Genomic DNA, 15,912 nt, shown 5'->3' with positions numbered 1-15,912 from the left:
TAGCCTGCAAAGAGTCAGTTCTATTTGTTCTCAGACCTGTTTATGCAAGTTTGACTTCCTATTGTAACTACATGTCTTAATTAACTAGAAGGTGAACCAATGACGTCTGTGTATGAGCAGGGAGTTGTTATTTCTGTGAAATGGAAAAGATTGTATTGGAAAATTGCCAGAGGGGAAGGGTGAAGAACCACCTGCTGAATTCGATGTGGAAAAGACGACTCATGAGACACGGAGAGAAAACATAAGAATCCAGGATTCTGCACCCAATTGTAGTTCCTGATCTATTTGATTGATTGATTGATTGATTGATTGATTTAATGTTTGTTTATTTTTGAGAGAGAGAGCATGAGCAGGGGCGGGGCAGAGGGAGAGGGGACAGAGGATCCGAAGCAGGCTCCAGGCTCCGAGCCATCAGCCCAGAGCCCGACGTGGGGCTTGAACTCACAAACTGTGGGATCAGGACCTGAACCGAAGTCGGACGCTCAACCGACTGAGCCGCCCAGGCGCCCCTCTTGATCCATTTTAAAGCAGATGAAATTGAGAGGAGCCTGGGTGGCTCAGTCGGTTGAGCGTCCAACTCTTGATTTCAGTTCAGGTCATGATCCCTTGGTTTTGCAAATTCGGGCCCCGCTTGGGCTCTGTGCTGGCAGCTCAGAGCCTGCTTGGGTGTCTCCGTCTCTCTCTCTTTCTATCCCTCCTCCACTCGTGCTATCTCTGTCTCTCTCAAGATAAATATAAAAACTATAAAAACCATTAAAATGAATGAAATTGAAAATTATATGTGATATTGTTCTGGGCTGTCATGTGTCCTCCCCGCCCTGCCCCCCCCCCAATTCAACTTCCTTGGAGATCAATGTCGAAAAAGTGATTAAGCTAGGGCATCTTGGTGGCTCAGTCAGTTAAGCCTCTGTGTCTGACTGTTTTCTGCTCAGGTCAGGATCTTGCAGTCGTGGGATGGGGTCCTGCATTGGGTTCTGCACTGAGCGTGGAGCCTGCTTGGGGTTCTCTGTCTCCCCCTCCCTCTGTCCCTACCCCACCCCCTTCCTCTCTAAATAAATACATAAAAGTGATTAAGATAAAATGAGGTAGAGAGGGTAGGGCCCTGATCTGACTGGCGTCCAGCTAAGAAGTGGAAGAGAAAACCAGGGATGTGTGAACACGGACAGAAGACCGTGTGAAGAAGCAGCGAGAGGACAGCCATCTACAAGCCCCAAAGAGAACATGCAGAAGTAAACCACACCTGCTGATACCTTGATCTTGGACCTCCAGCCTCCAGAGCTGTGAGAACATCGATTCCTGCTTAAGCCACTCAGCCTGTCCTATTTTGTTGCAGCGGCCGTAACAGACCAATACAGGCGTGTTATGGGGCAATTGACTTGAAGAGGCAAGACGGGAAACCCAAACCCAAAAGTTTGGGGAATGGACGCTGTGCGTCTCAGGTGCACGTAGCTATTATTTGACATGATGAGCTGCCCGTCTGCTGCTTTGATTAATACAGCAGTCACGGGTGCTTTCCTCCAGACTGGAGGGCGTCTACTGTGCTTGGGGTTACTCTTTTGTTTGTTCATAAATGCTTCGTCAAGGGCCGTGTGTGGTGTCGTGCCGTGGGTCCCCTGCCTCACGGCACCATGAGAGAATCCACGAAGGACAGAACGGATAGATGTTATTGGTCTGGTGTTAAGAAGCCAACGGTAAGTGATGTGAGTTAGACACACAAATGACTCCCCTTCAAGGCGGTGGCGTGAGTCATAATTGGAACATAAAGTCCTGAGGAGCTCTCAGGATGGTGGGATCACTTTCGTGGACGTGACCACAGGACGTTTGAATTCACCTTTTAAGGCTGAAGGTAAGATTTGAACAAGTGGCCACAGGCGGGAGGGTTCCTCTAAGTGGAAAGCTGGTGTGAAGAAAGGCACAGAGCTCTGAGAGGTCACAGGTATTTGGGGAGGGCAGTCACGCCGTCTGATGGAGGCATGGTGGTCAGGGGGCGGGGAGGGCCGGCGGGGAATGGCTGGAGGGTGTGCCAGACCTTCCCGGGGCAGCCCTGCCCATCGGTTCCAGTGCTCCTTCCGCCTCTCACTGCCTTCTCCTTTCTGTGTCAGAGCCAGAAACCTAGTTGTGACTGTCTTCCCGTGGGATGTGCTATATCACCCCCCCGCACAGCACGGCATCCATCCTCCTCTGTAGAAACTCGGCTCGGGTATCTGCTCCTCTGGAGAAACCTGTGTTAGTTTCCCATTGTTGCTCCTATAAGGCTGGACCACGGACCTGGTGGCCCCAGACAACCCCCAGCGTCCTCTTACACTTGTGGGGGTTACAGTCGGACACCCTGACACGGTCTCACTGGGCTCAAATCAAGGTGTCGGCACGTGTGCTTTGCTTTCCGGAGGGTCCAGGGCACAGCCTGTTTCTTGCGTTCTCCAGCTTCTAGAAACCACTCAACGGTCCTTGGCCCGCAGCATCATCCTCCGCCTCCACCAGCAACGACAGGTTGAGTCCTTCTTACATCACGTCACACGGAACTCCTCTTCTGACTCCCCCTTTCACTTTTAAAAACCCCTGGGATCACATCGGGTCGACCTGTACCCTCCAGGATAATCCTCCTACTTTAAAGTCAGCAGAGTAGCCAGTTTAACTCAATCTGCAGCCTTCCTCTTTATCCTTTGCCACATGACCTGATATATTCATGAACTGGGGAATTGGGTCACGGACATCTTAGAAGGGCATTATTCTGCCTCTTACAAAAACCTTCCTCACCTCTCCTATTAATGTCCTATTGCGCTCGTAATATCATTTTTTTTAATGTTTATTTATTTTTGAGAGAGAGAGAGACAGAGACAGAGTGAGTGGGGAAGAGCCAGAGAAAGAAGGAGACACAGGATCCGAAGCAGGCTCCAGGCTCTAAGCTGTCAGCCCAGAGCCCGATGCGGGGCTCGAACTCACGGACCGTGAGATCAGGACCTGAGCTTAAGTCGGACGCTCAACCGACTGAGCCACCCAGGCGCCCCATGCTCTCATAGTTTCTTATACACAGTGCATCTCAAGCTTTACAGTTACCACGAATTAAACCAATGGTTTTTGTTTTTGTTTTTGTCTTTTGGATTTTAAATACTGTTTAATTATCAGTTTATTTATCCTATCTTCCATTACACACTTGGCTTGTTGAGGGAAGATGCTGTATTATCTTAGAATTGTTTTTGTGTCCCCAGTATCCGGCACAGGGCGGTTATCCTACAAAAGTGGGGGGTTGGGGATGGAGAATTAAATGCCTTACAAAATGATATGGCACGCATTAAATGATGAAAACGTTTCTTCAGTTACTCATGTGCGAAATTTGGAGAAAGGAGATGGCCGAATTCTTGGCATTTACAAGAGGATTCTTTAGGAGCTCCAGGTCCTGGGATCCTGGATCCACTGATGATAAAAGTGTGCCCGATGAAAAGCAGACTCGTGAATCGTCTTCAATAGTTCACCTTTTTACCTTTTCTTGCTTCTCTTAGCAAGAGAGGAATGAGAAAGCAGATAAGGAAATAGCCTGATGTTCTGCAGAAGCTGGGTTCAGCCGGGATTCCTGGGTGAGCAGGGCCAGCCCAGGTGTGTGACTTCACAAAACAATCCTGGGTCAACAAGCAGGCAGCAGAAGACCGGCTGCCTCCAGGGGGAAATGATAAGGAGGCAACATTTGCTCTGCTCAGGGCTCTCCCCTCCGCCTGCCTCCTCCCTGCCTATCCCTTGACCTAATCCAAGAGCGCTGTTTTGAATACTGCTCCCGGTTTTGAGTAAGGCGATCCACTTACGTGACCCAAAAAGGCCCAGGAAGGTGCCAAAAGGGCTGAGTCATTTCGTGAGAGGAGTTTTAAATGATTCTCAGCCCCTCCCCATCTGCAGCCAGCCTGGAAGAGGGTCACACCGCCGGCCTGTTTGTCCCTGGAGCCCAACCTGCTTCCTCCTCTCCTACCAGGATTCATCAGCTGACTATTAGCCCTAAACAGTTGCAAGTTGGACCCGCCCAAAGGTTCGAAAATGACCCCAGATCTAAGTGTTTGAAACGATTCATTAGTTTGTTCTCTGGTCCTCCGTGGTTTCCATTTCAGCTCCTCTGTCTACTAATAGAAACCATTGCCTGAGCTCCTAGTCTGTGTCCAGGCGTGGTGTGCTTCCTGTTCCTACCTCAAAGTTCCCGCAAATAAATTTCATTCTGCCAATTTTATAGCTCGAGACACTTCCCCAAGGGGGAGTGCCTCGCTGGTCAGCCACGGAACACGATGTCACGTTGGTCTGACTCCAACGCCAGTCCGAGTTCCGGGCTCGGTACATGGAAGGGTGAGGAGGGACGAGGTGGTTGGGAGGCGGCTGGCGCCAAAGGGAGGGACGGGAGTTAGAGGCGTAACAGCAGGTGAGCGACTTTGAACTGAGACTTTCTGCGGCTCCCCGCCAGGATGTGTTAGAGGAGGCGTCCCTGGAGAGTTTTCGAGGACAGCTTGGGTGACACCGGGGATGGATGCTGTTGGACCTGTCAGAACTCCTTCTCCTCTTCCTCCATTTTGGACGGTGGAAAAAAACGAAAAGATTTAGAACCGGCCAGCTGGACGCGGGGCAGATGATGGCCAAGGTGGAAGGTGGTGCACAAAGCGTGCCCGTCTGCGGCGGTCGCAGGGCACCCTTTCCCCCACCAGGCCCTGAGGCTGGGGCCACCTTGAGCATTTCCTGCACTGAACGTCTTCTCGGGCTGTTTGATCTGGAGCTGCTTGACCCTGATGTCCTTGACCCACACTGCCAGGGCGTCGCCCTCCATGTTTTCCGTGACCGTGTCCGTGGTTGGGGAGCTGGATGGAGTCGTAGCGGAAGACATTCTCTCCCCGTGGGGGGCTCTCCCCTGGGTCGTGGGCCTGCCTCTGCAGTCCTGGGGGGGCTTGTGCAGAGGAAAGTGAGCGACCATGGATTTCTCCGGCTGGGAACACCTTTCAGCACGGGCTTCTTGACCTTCAAAGACTGCTTTGGCTTTGATTTTTGCAGAGGAGGGGTGTGGTGGCAGGGGTTTCCTTCTTGGCTTTCAACACCATCTTCATAAAAAGGATCTCTCAGGAACAGATGTTTTCTATCTCTTAGGATCCCTTGGCCCTACCACAATCGACAGAAATGAAGTAAATAAAAGGTGGACGTCGCTTTTTATGATGTTTGGAGGCCGATCACATTCATAAGCAAAAAATGATAAACCCTCAAAACGTGGCAACTGGGAACCAGCCAGAAAGCGGACCGTTTACACCGAGAGCTGCTCAATAGAACCGGTCCTCGAATTTACCCTTCCTGTGGGAGACCCACGGGTCGCTAATTACAAAAGAGTCGGGGATGCAAACTGCATCGATCGGCATCTAATTCCCGGGCAGATGACAAAAATGGCTTATCAATAAACTTCTACCACACCAGGGAAACGAACGAAATGCAGATTTGACAAATTAGCCTTGAGATTAGCGCACCGTGGGATCACTTTCGGCGTTTCGTTTTGCTTCTCGCCCAGATAAAATCCTCTCGGGGGTTACTGCCGCTGTAGCCTTCGCAGGGTGGAATCCACACATTACAGATTCACAGGCTTCGCTTTCAAAGCAGCAGTTTGAAAAATAAATTTGTGTGTTAAACGTGAAGATGAAGTTTAATACCTACTTGTTAGAAACCTTTGAAGAGAGAAAATGGGGCGCTTTGTTCTGGAATAGATCACTTGCTTGAATCTGACGTTACTTTTATCACATTTCCTTTGAAAGATGTTTCTGACTTAACGCTTGACCTCTTTGAGAAGATAAAAGTCCTATATCCTATTGACAAAAATGCGTGTTTGTGTAAATGAAATACATTCTGTAATCACAAAAGTACGGTTCAATGGCTTCAAGATTAGATGGCTTAGAACGAATTTCAAAAATGCAAGCTTGATCCTCTCCATTTCTAAACAGGTTTGCAAATATATCATGTAGATATGGTGCATATGTAATTCATAATAAAACATAAACCATCTTGAGTGGATGTTCATGTTCTATGCATTTGGGACAAGGATACCAGGGGAAAAAGCGACATATTTGTATTATTTTGTGTTTTTTTTTTTTTTTTATTTGAATGAAACATCAGAATTGTTTTACTTGGGTGAAACACCTAGGAAAATATATATTTTTTAAAAAATCATTGATGCCTGGAGAGCACCTGAGTGGCTCAGTCGATTAAACATCTGACTCTTGATTTCAGCTCAGGTCATGATCTTGTGGTTCGTGAGTTCGAGCCCTGGGTCGGGATTCTCCTGGCTTGGGATTCTCTTTCCCTCTCTCTACCCCTTCCCTGCTCGCGGGCACACACACAATCACGAGCTCTCTCTCTCTCTCAAAATAAATAAATGAACCTTAAAAAATATATATATATTGATGCCTGGTTCTTCTCCTAAAGCTCCTGATATAAATTGGGCTGCAGTGTGATACTGCGTCCAGAGGCTCAAAGACATCCCTGGTGATTCTCACCCAGTGGCAAAGCTCAGATCTAGTGTGTTAGAGCTTTATATGTTATCTGAAAAAAACGCAGTATTTCTTGAACTCCAGTAATCATCCTGTGTGCTTAAGTATACTTTTATAGTATACCCTAAACCAGGAGTGGTCAAACTTTAGCGTGTAACCAGAATCACCTGGAGAGTGGGCTGGGCCCGCCCCAGAGTTTCTGATTCAGTAAGTAGGGATGGGGCCTGATAACTTGCATTTCTAGTAAGTTCCCAGGTGATACTGATGCAGCTGTTCCTGGGACCACCATTTTCTTTTTCTTTTTAGTTTAGAGAGAGAGAGAGTGCCGGGTGCAGGGGGGGGGGGGGAGGGGGGGGGAGAGGGGCAGAGGGAGAAAGAGAATCCCAAGCAGCCTCCACGCTCGGCACAGAGGCCAACGTGGGGCGCAATCTCATGGCCCTGGGATCGTGCCCCGAGCCAAAAATCACGATTTGGATGCTCAACCGACTGAGCCACCCAGCTGCTCCTGAAAACTACCATCTTAAACAGAGCTAATCACAGAGTCACTTGGGGCCTCTTTTAGGACACCGTCCAAAGTGAATCTTCCTCCCCACAAGATCCTGGCTCAGCAGAAATGGGGCACCATCGTGTTTTCAATTAGCACCTCCTGTTGTTCTGATACCGCTAGGCGTAGGAAGGACGCAAGAGTGTAATTAAATCCATGTAGCCGACGAAGGTGTGCTGTTCTACGCAGGCGAAAATCAGATATTGAATCAGTGCTGCTCTGGATTGAATGTTTACGTCCCCCCTAAGATTCACATGTCAAACCCCCAACCCCCATGTGATGGCATTAGGAGGGGCCTGTGGCAGGTCCTTAGGATTACGGGAGTTCGTGAGGGTAGGGCCCTGTGATGGGGTCAGTGTCCCCATACGAGTCCCGGAACAGCTAGCCTCCCCTCCCCTCTCTGCCTGCGGGTACCAGAGTGTGACAGGTCAGCAGTCTGCAGCCTGAAGAGGGCTCTCACAGAACCCCACCGTGGTAGCACCCCGATCCCGGACTCCCAGCCTCCAGACAGTAAGAAAGGAGTTTCTGTTGTTTATATGCCGGTTGGTCCACGGCGTTCCTTTAGGGCAGCCTGAGCGAAGACAAGACAGTCAGAAGAAAGGTGAGGTACTTATTACTTTTCTACTGTCTTTCTAATCAAGGGCATATGTTTGAATAAAATCTTCATCATTTTTTGACGTTTATTTATTTTTGAGGGAGAGAGAGAGAGAGAGAGAGTGGGGGAAGGCTAGAGAGAGAGAGACACAGGACCTGAAGCAGGCTCCAGGCTCTGAGCTGTCAGCACAGAGCCCGACGCGGGGCTCGAACCCACCAGCGGTGAGGTCATGATCTGAGCCAGAGTCAGAGGCTTAATCAACAGAGCCACCCAGGCGCGCCTCGAATAAAAACTTAACAGCATCAGTGTTAAGTGAGGGATGGTATTGACCGTCAGGTGCACGTGAGCTGTTAATGAACGAGCATCTGTCCTGAGGGCAGACCTGTGCCTGTTTTCCTCATCGGCCTGCCACTGACGGAGCGCTGGAGTGAGGAGGGCCCTGGTGGCTCTTGTCACACTCAAGAGAGAGCACGGGTGGGCACTTCTGTCGTCCCGTGTAACGTGATAGCTGGTCTTTGCAAAGCCCTCTTTATCAGTAACCTGTGTATATGTTAGTCTACTTCCTTCTCGGATTCAGGACTCAGATTTTGAAACAGAGTTCATATACATTAGGAAAAATGTGGAACTAGCATATAAAAATCCAGCATTTTCCTGATATTATTTGACCACCAGCTTATCAATTATGCCACTATCATTCCTGAGGCTGCAGTGGGCATTTAGGTGTTGAAGAAGCGATCGGTTTTAAGGAACTAAAAACTAATAATATAGGTGTTACTGCAATCCACTACAAATCATGTAAGTGATAAAGTTGGGGAGCATTCTTCTGTACGAGAAAGAGTGATATTTTATGCAGATAACACAGATCTTTAACACAAGTTGGAATGCAGTGGGTTGTCCTGTAATTTATGCATGCTGTTGACAATTACTCACTCAGAAAGATTCAGACTCCCCAATATCTTCTTGAATTTCTTCTCTGTGTGTGTGTGTGTGTGTGTGTGTGTAATTTCCCTTTCAATTACAAGAAATTCCCTTTCAATTATTCAAGAAAGCCAGTGTCATAAGACGCTTTACAAAATGGCCATGATGCATCACAAATCTTTTTACAAAAAAGATTTCAGTGAAAACAAAAGCATGTCCCGCCCCCCCCCCCCTTTTTAAAGCAAAGAGGTTTCTTTTTAGAATCGAGAACATACAGTCTTTTAAAGTGGTATTTCTTGACATTTATAGCTTTGGTGACAAGGTCATCATTTCCATCGTAATGAGGTGCCTTTTAATAATGCATCAGCCCTGATGTGCATCTTCTCACGGGGCCACATGGCAGTGAGCATTTGCCACCGAGGCCCGGGAGCCTCTGAGTGGGTCACGTGTGGACTCAGCAGGCCCGGCGGCCTTTCGTGGATGGGTGTGCCCCGATCCGAGCTTCTCCAAACCGTGTTCCAGTCACCCCAAAGGCTTGCAGCTGAGAATTCTGTACTTTTCTGCCTTTATTTCAGGGAACGGTTAACTGCGAATAAAGGTTCTTGGCGCGTTCTCATGAGTTTTTAATGGTCATAGCTGAGAATGAGTAGGCGGTGAGAGGATTGGGTTTTGATTTTGGAAACGCTCTTGGGTTTTTTCCTAGTTTCTGGTGTAATGTCACATGCACAAGTGTTGCGGCTGCTGAGGAGAGAGACTTCGTCGTGCATGTCTGTGCTGATTGGACAGGAATGCACACAGTGAGAATTATACACTACAGACACAGCTTCGGAAGAAGCAGACATGAGCCCCTCACTCCTCCAGGCTGTGCGGGGGTCTCTGTGTACTTCTGCAGAGGGGGGCAGGGACACCCTCCGGACCCTGCCCCCTGCACTCCCCCTCGGCGCTGCAGCCGGAGATGGTGCTATATGTTTAAATGTTCTTCAAAAACAGAGTTTTAGTATTCTGCAGGTAGGAAAAATATAGCTTTCACATGGATCTTCAAAAGCATTAAGGGGCGCCTGGGTGGCTCAGCCGGTGAAGCATCTGACTCTTGGTTTCGGCTCAGGTCATGATCTCACGGTCTGTGAGTTCGAGCCCCGCATCGGGTTCTGTGCTGACAGCTCAGAGCTTGGAGCCTGCTTCGGATTCTGTGTCTCCCTTTCTCTCTGCCTATCTCCCGCTCGCTCGCTCTCTCAAGGATAAAATAAACATTAAAAAAAAAAAAAAATAAAAGCATTAAAACTTACAGCTGAATTTGTTTTTTTAATTTATTTTTATATATTTTTTAATGTTTATTTACTTTTGAGAGGGGCAAGGGGCAGAGTGAGAGAGAGAGAGAGAGAGAGAGAGAGACAGGGGTCCAGAGCTGGACGCAGGGCTCGGACTCACGAACCATGAGATCATGACCTGAGCTGAAGTTGGACACACTTAACCAACTGAGCTACCCTGGCCCCCCAAAACTGACTGCCAGATTCGTATGGTTAAAACCACTGAGATGCTCTTAACCAGTGTTGAGCAGAGGCACGAGGTATAGACAGCATGAATGGACAATGGGGAGCCCGTCGTAGACTTCAAACCCATATGTATCGAATAACTGAGCGCAAGTCATGGCAAGCGAAAGCTGTAAAGCAGTGTTATGTGCAGAAGTGGTGGTGTTCTAGACCTGGCGGACGGGCCGTTCCCCCAGCGGGAAACAGAGGCACGCACTGTGCCCTCCGCTGACCCGAGTGTGCACCCCGCCCTGTGATTAAGTGGTTGCGATGCTGCGTGATCGTTATGCAGCACTCCTCTCTCGGAGATCTCTGACAGAGCTGGATTGACCATAAATTTTGCAAAATTGCTCTCGTCTCTCCCACCTGTGGTTTACTTTCATGTTTGTTGGCTTTCAAAAGTGAATCATGGGAGGATAACTATGTGCAAATGTCTGCCTCGATTTATCAGCCTTTCCATTCTCCACTAATCGCTGGTGTTGTGCCGGCCGAGCTACGTGGTACCGGCAAGTGACGCTGGAACACAGAATCCTGTTGTGCGTTTCCTTGCGGGTTTGTTAGCGATGTCCAAGCTACCCCACTGCCTGTCATTTAGGGTGGTCTTTCCTGTTTGTAGAATGCTCATAGCATTACGGGTGTTAAATATGCATTTTTTTTCAACCGTCGTTTGGTGTTTCTTATTTAGTGAGTTGGATAGAGAGCTTAGCCCTTGGAGTCATGACTTTGTGTTTTTCCTGATTTGGTTTTGTTTTCTGGAGGCCCACCTGCTCCTGACCGGCGATGTGGCGTAGGAAGTCTGTCCCATGGCTGTCCTGCCTTCTCTTCCCTCCTCTGTGGGCTTGGCTGTGCATGACCGCCCTGTTGCTTTTCTGACGCAGGGATGGTTAACTTGAAGGCACACAGCTGCCCAATCTCTTTTGATGTTTCCTGCTTCACATGGTGATTACCTTTCTTCTGTTTTGAGAAATTAAGGAAGACGTGCCTTTAAAGCAGTGTTATCTCACATGATTTATACTTGGGATAATGTAATGACTATCTGGAAATAACCTCAGATATTCTTAACGAAATTAGCCCCAAACTTCAGGAAATGACCCGAAGGTCATTATGATCGCTGCAATCGTAAAAACCTGCATATAAGAAAAAGCGAGTTGGTTACCTTATTTCGGGTTTAAGTTCATTTGATTTGCACACTGCTTTGGATAGTGGTATAAAAACATGTTTTTCGTATTCTGTGGATTTCATTTTTTCAAAAAAATTTTTTAAATGTTTTTCTTTATTTTTGTGACAGAGAGAGAGATAGAGCACAGGCAGGGGAGGGGCAGAGAGGGAGGGAGACATAGAATCCGCAGCAGGTTCCAGGCCCTGAGCTGTCAGCACAGAGCCCGTCGCGGGGCTCACACTTGTGAACCACGAGGTCGTGACCTGGGCTGAAGTCGGACGCTCAACCGACTGAACCGCCCAGGTGCCCCATATTCTGTGGCGTTCTATTCTTAGGACATATCGGGTAATATGTCCTAAGCACTTTTTCAAAAGTCACCGCGCAGCACCAAAAGCAGTAAATTGCTGAAGAGCTCATTTTTGACATTGGCTTCAGCACCTTTGACCTTAAACTTACTTTATTTGCTCACTTGCTCTGTTAAACATTATGATATCATCTATCATACTTTTATTATACTTTTCTGGAGGAATTATTCTTCGGGGCGACTCCATGTTGGAACAGTGCCGTCATAAAAGTATTTACACTTACCATGAATATGGTTTCAAGCACTTGCCGGAGGAACAAACATAAATATAAATTTAAGTATTCCTTCTAGATATTCTGGGGGAGAAAAAGTGTCTATTTCAAAATTTCAGAGCAGAAAAAGTGTTCCGATGTTCTGAGAGTTTATGGCTTGAAACTTCTCTGTTTGATTCCACTCTGAAAACCCCTGCAGTCAGAGCTGGGCCTGGGTGTTCTTCTGCTGATGGCAAAGGTCCTTCCCTCTCCTCCTCACCATAACCACGCCGCTCATTTCTCCCCAGGTGAGTTTGCCTGGGTCAGGGGTGTTTTCCAAGGCCAAGCCGGGGAAGGTCTTGAATGAAGGTGGGTCTGTTAAGGCCTTGACTTGAGAAGATCAACAAACGAAAACTCTGCCACCTTATCTCACGCCATGCTCCGCACTATCTTAGGCTGTTCTGTGAAGTTTCTGCACACCTTTACCACTACAGTCGGGGAGGCTAACTTCCCAGGACCCGACCTGGAGCATCTAAGCACAAAGGTATCACAGGAGCATTTCAACGTACTTGTCTGTCTGTGCAACAAAATGCCAAGGGGCCTGAACATACTTCGGCAGGACTCGGTTCTTTTTAAAAATTTTGTTTAAGAGAGAGAAAAAGCATGAGTGGGGGAGAAGCAGAGGGAGAGAGGTACGGGGGAGGGAGACAGAGAGAATCTTAAGCAGGCTTCGTGCTGGGTGTGGATCCTGGCTCGGGGCTTGATCCCATAACCCTGGGGTCATGACCTGAGCCAAAATCAAGAGTCGGACACTCAACTGACTGAGCCACCCGGGAGCCCTGAGACTCAGTTCTTGTATTTCTACTAGCACGGCCAACAATTTAAGGTATGTTAAAGAGTTCTTGCAGATCATTCCCCAAAATCAAGTCCTGTGAATGCCACAACCATTTCAGCAGTGGGCCTTCCTCTCTGAGTAACACTTTCCTAGGGTTCACAAACTGGTCTCTATGGAGACCAGATGGACGAATGATTTACCTTAGCATGATACATTGGTAGAGTCCGATTTTTCCAGCTCTAGTCATAGTTATTTCAGAAATCCAGCAATGGAAATAGCCTTCTTGCTGAGACGTATTTCCAATTAGGTACAAATATTATCATTATGGGAACGATTAACCCTGGATCTATCAATGGTTTTGCTTCACCGTGGCATTGAAAGAACTCAGTCCAGTGGAAAAATGATTTCATTTGCAGTTTGAGTTAAGATGAGCGGGAAAACAAACAAACAAACAAACATGTGGCTTCCCTGGGAGTGACAGGTGTCCTGTGGATAGAGCTTGAGCCCACAATAATTATTTCAACACATCTTACCATAAAGATTCTTAGTTTACTTCTCAAGTGCTCCATTGAAACAACTGAGTGTAAAAACTCATTTTTATAGCAGAGGTAAGAAATCAGAGTGAGATCAACTTGCCTGGAATCACAGAGTCAGTTTCGCAGATGGCCCGACTCGTATGGAAAGCCAATTTCTGCCCTCCAGTCTAAGAACTGCGTTTCTCAGTATTAAGAAAAGAACACGAGTTATATAGAAAGCTCGTGGCTGAGATCTCCAAGGACACTGAAATAATGAAAGAGGAGTGATTTTTTTATATGACTTGGAGTCTTGAAAAAGGATACAATCATGCAGGGAGAATACAGAGGACTTAGGGTTTATGATGTGAGTTTTGAAAAGAAAAATCTGTCATTTTCTTTCTTCCGCTTTTTCCAACATATTGATTACCTTGTGTGGCTGTTATTTTGGGAGAAACGGCAGTTTTGGTTCCTTTTTTGTACCTGTCTGCAGTCGATTGTCACTCTTCCTGGAGCCTTGCTGGATGTCTCTCATGCAGGAGGAGGAGTGGGACACAGCCTCTCCTGGCAGAAACTACATTTACACAGTTCTAGGGATAATGGAACGATCCACCTAACAGCTATTGCACAATTACAGGGTGGCCCGTCTGGCCTGAAATAAACAGTGAGTTTTCATCCTGCCGTGAAATGAACTCCTGAGGGCCGATGGTTTCTTGACAGAACTGTACCCCAGTTCTTGTGGGTTCCAGAGAAACGCTGAAGTGCGTCTAAGTAAGGCACCGTCCACCAAGGTATAGCCTTGGATCACTGGAATCGGGCCGGAAATCCCAGGGTCATTCCCGATAATCAGTTACCAAATTAAGATTTGTGGGCTGGTAAAGTCCATTTTGTGCATTTCCGTAACTTTAGGAAGATCCACTTGGTTCCTGGTCCCGAATAAAGCCCATTTTGGGGCGCCTGGGTGGCTCAATTGGTTGAGCATCCGACTCTTCAGGTCACGATCTCACAGTCTGTGAGTTCGATCCCCATGTCTGACTCTGAATTGACAGTGTGGAAGCTGCTTGGAATTCTCTCTCTCCGTCTCCCTCTGCCGCTTCCTTCTTGCACGCACATATGTGTGCTCTGTCTGTCTCTCTCAAAATAAATAAGCTTAAAAAGAAAAGAAAAGAAAAGAAAAGAAAAGCCTAGCTTAGCTGTGTGCACAGGGACTAGGCAGAGCGGTGTGTTTTCCTCGAAGGAAGAGCACAGATTCCCTACCTGCCTAGTTTTCTTTTCATGAATTGTATATTGATTTATATTTTAATGAAACTTTGGCCGGTCTGCTAAATGCGAGTTTCTCCGAGACAAGATGTTAATCTGTATTTAATGCATGTATCATAAGGTTAAATCTGGCATGAAAGGCAATGGAGATCACCACTGTTCTTGGTTCAGTGCTTTGCGGGAAAGAGCAGGAGAACAAATCTAATTTTACAAGGAAATTGCTGAAAGAATTGATGTAATAGAATGGATATAATAGAGCAAGGTATTTAAAATTTGCATGCTCAGATGGGTAATAAGCACTTAGAAATTATCTCTGGCCACTGAAAAAGGACCATTTGTTACAAAGACACCACTGTTTTTTGATAGCCGTGAGCCAGGTTATTAACTTTGCCTTTTTTCAATTTGATTTTTTACTCTTAAGGTGACTTTACCCCAAGCATATTTTATTTTATTTTGAATGATTCAAACAAAGTGTATGTGTGCCTGCATGCATTTGAGTATACACGCGTTCTCTCTGCCTTACATATGATTTCATCGGAATTTAATCACGTGTGTGTTTATTTAGGGGAAAATAAATGCAAATATATCATCTTATTATAAATACAATTAATTGGAAAGGGAGCGCGCTGCCATCCTTGGAATTTCTTTTTGCGTTTTAATTTTTCTTTCATGTTTATTTTTGAGAGACCGAGACAGAAGGCAAGCGGAGGGCGGAGGGTGCGGGGGGGCAGAGAGAGAGGGAGACAGAATCCGAAGCAGGCTCCAGGCTCCGAGCTGTCAGCGCAGAGCCTGACGCGGGGCTCGGACCCACGCACCGTGAGATCATGACCTGAGCCGAAGTCGGACGCTTAATCAACTGAGCCACGCGGACGCCCCTCTTTTTACATTTTAAAATGTGTGGGTTTTTTGTTGTTGTTGAAGGGAAAGGAGGAGCTGAAAGTTATTTCCAAATTACTTAAAACTGCTGCTGAGTTCTGATTCCTGATCCAGAGAAGTTCTACATGTTTGGTTTGCTAGCTGTGTGCCTTAAGCAGGACAGCGTCACATCGAAAAAAGCGGGGAGCAAACCTGTGCTCAGGCTTAGGGGGTGGCTGTGCTCCCCCATCGTTGTGCCCCCCCCGCCCCCCGCAAACAACCTCCTTGCTGCAGTGATCTTGGTCCTCAACAAGCATCAGGGTAACCCAGGAGCCTGGTGAGCCTTCAGGATTACAGGGTGATGCGTAGTGAAAGAAGACGGTGACCCAACGTTCTGATGGCCCAGACACAACACGATCTGGCCCGTGCTGAGGGGGCTGACCTTGGAATTTTCCGGGCAGATAGAAAAGCGAGAGGGATCAGGCAGATTAAGTAAGACAGACAACTGAATATCTACTGTTCCCTCCGAGCAGTATTTGGGATGTAAAAGAACGTTTTCAGAAAGATGCGCTGTTTTAAAATAGGAAGGGCAAATCAAATATCAAGAAATACAATAAATTCATTTCTAACTGAGAGACCTCTCGATGGTTAATGCACAA

This window comes from Acinonyx jubatus, chromosome A1 (assembly GCF_027475565.1).
Source record: "Acinonyx jubatus isolate Ajub_Pintada_27869175 chromosome A1, VMU_Ajub_asm_v1.0, whole genome shotgun sequence".
Lineage (NCBI taxonomy): Eukaryota > Metazoa > Chordata > Mammalia > Carnivora > Felidae > Acinonyx > Acinonyx jubatus.
The sequence above is the reverse complement of the archived record's forward strand: the minus strand, read 5'-3'. Positions refer to the sequence as shown.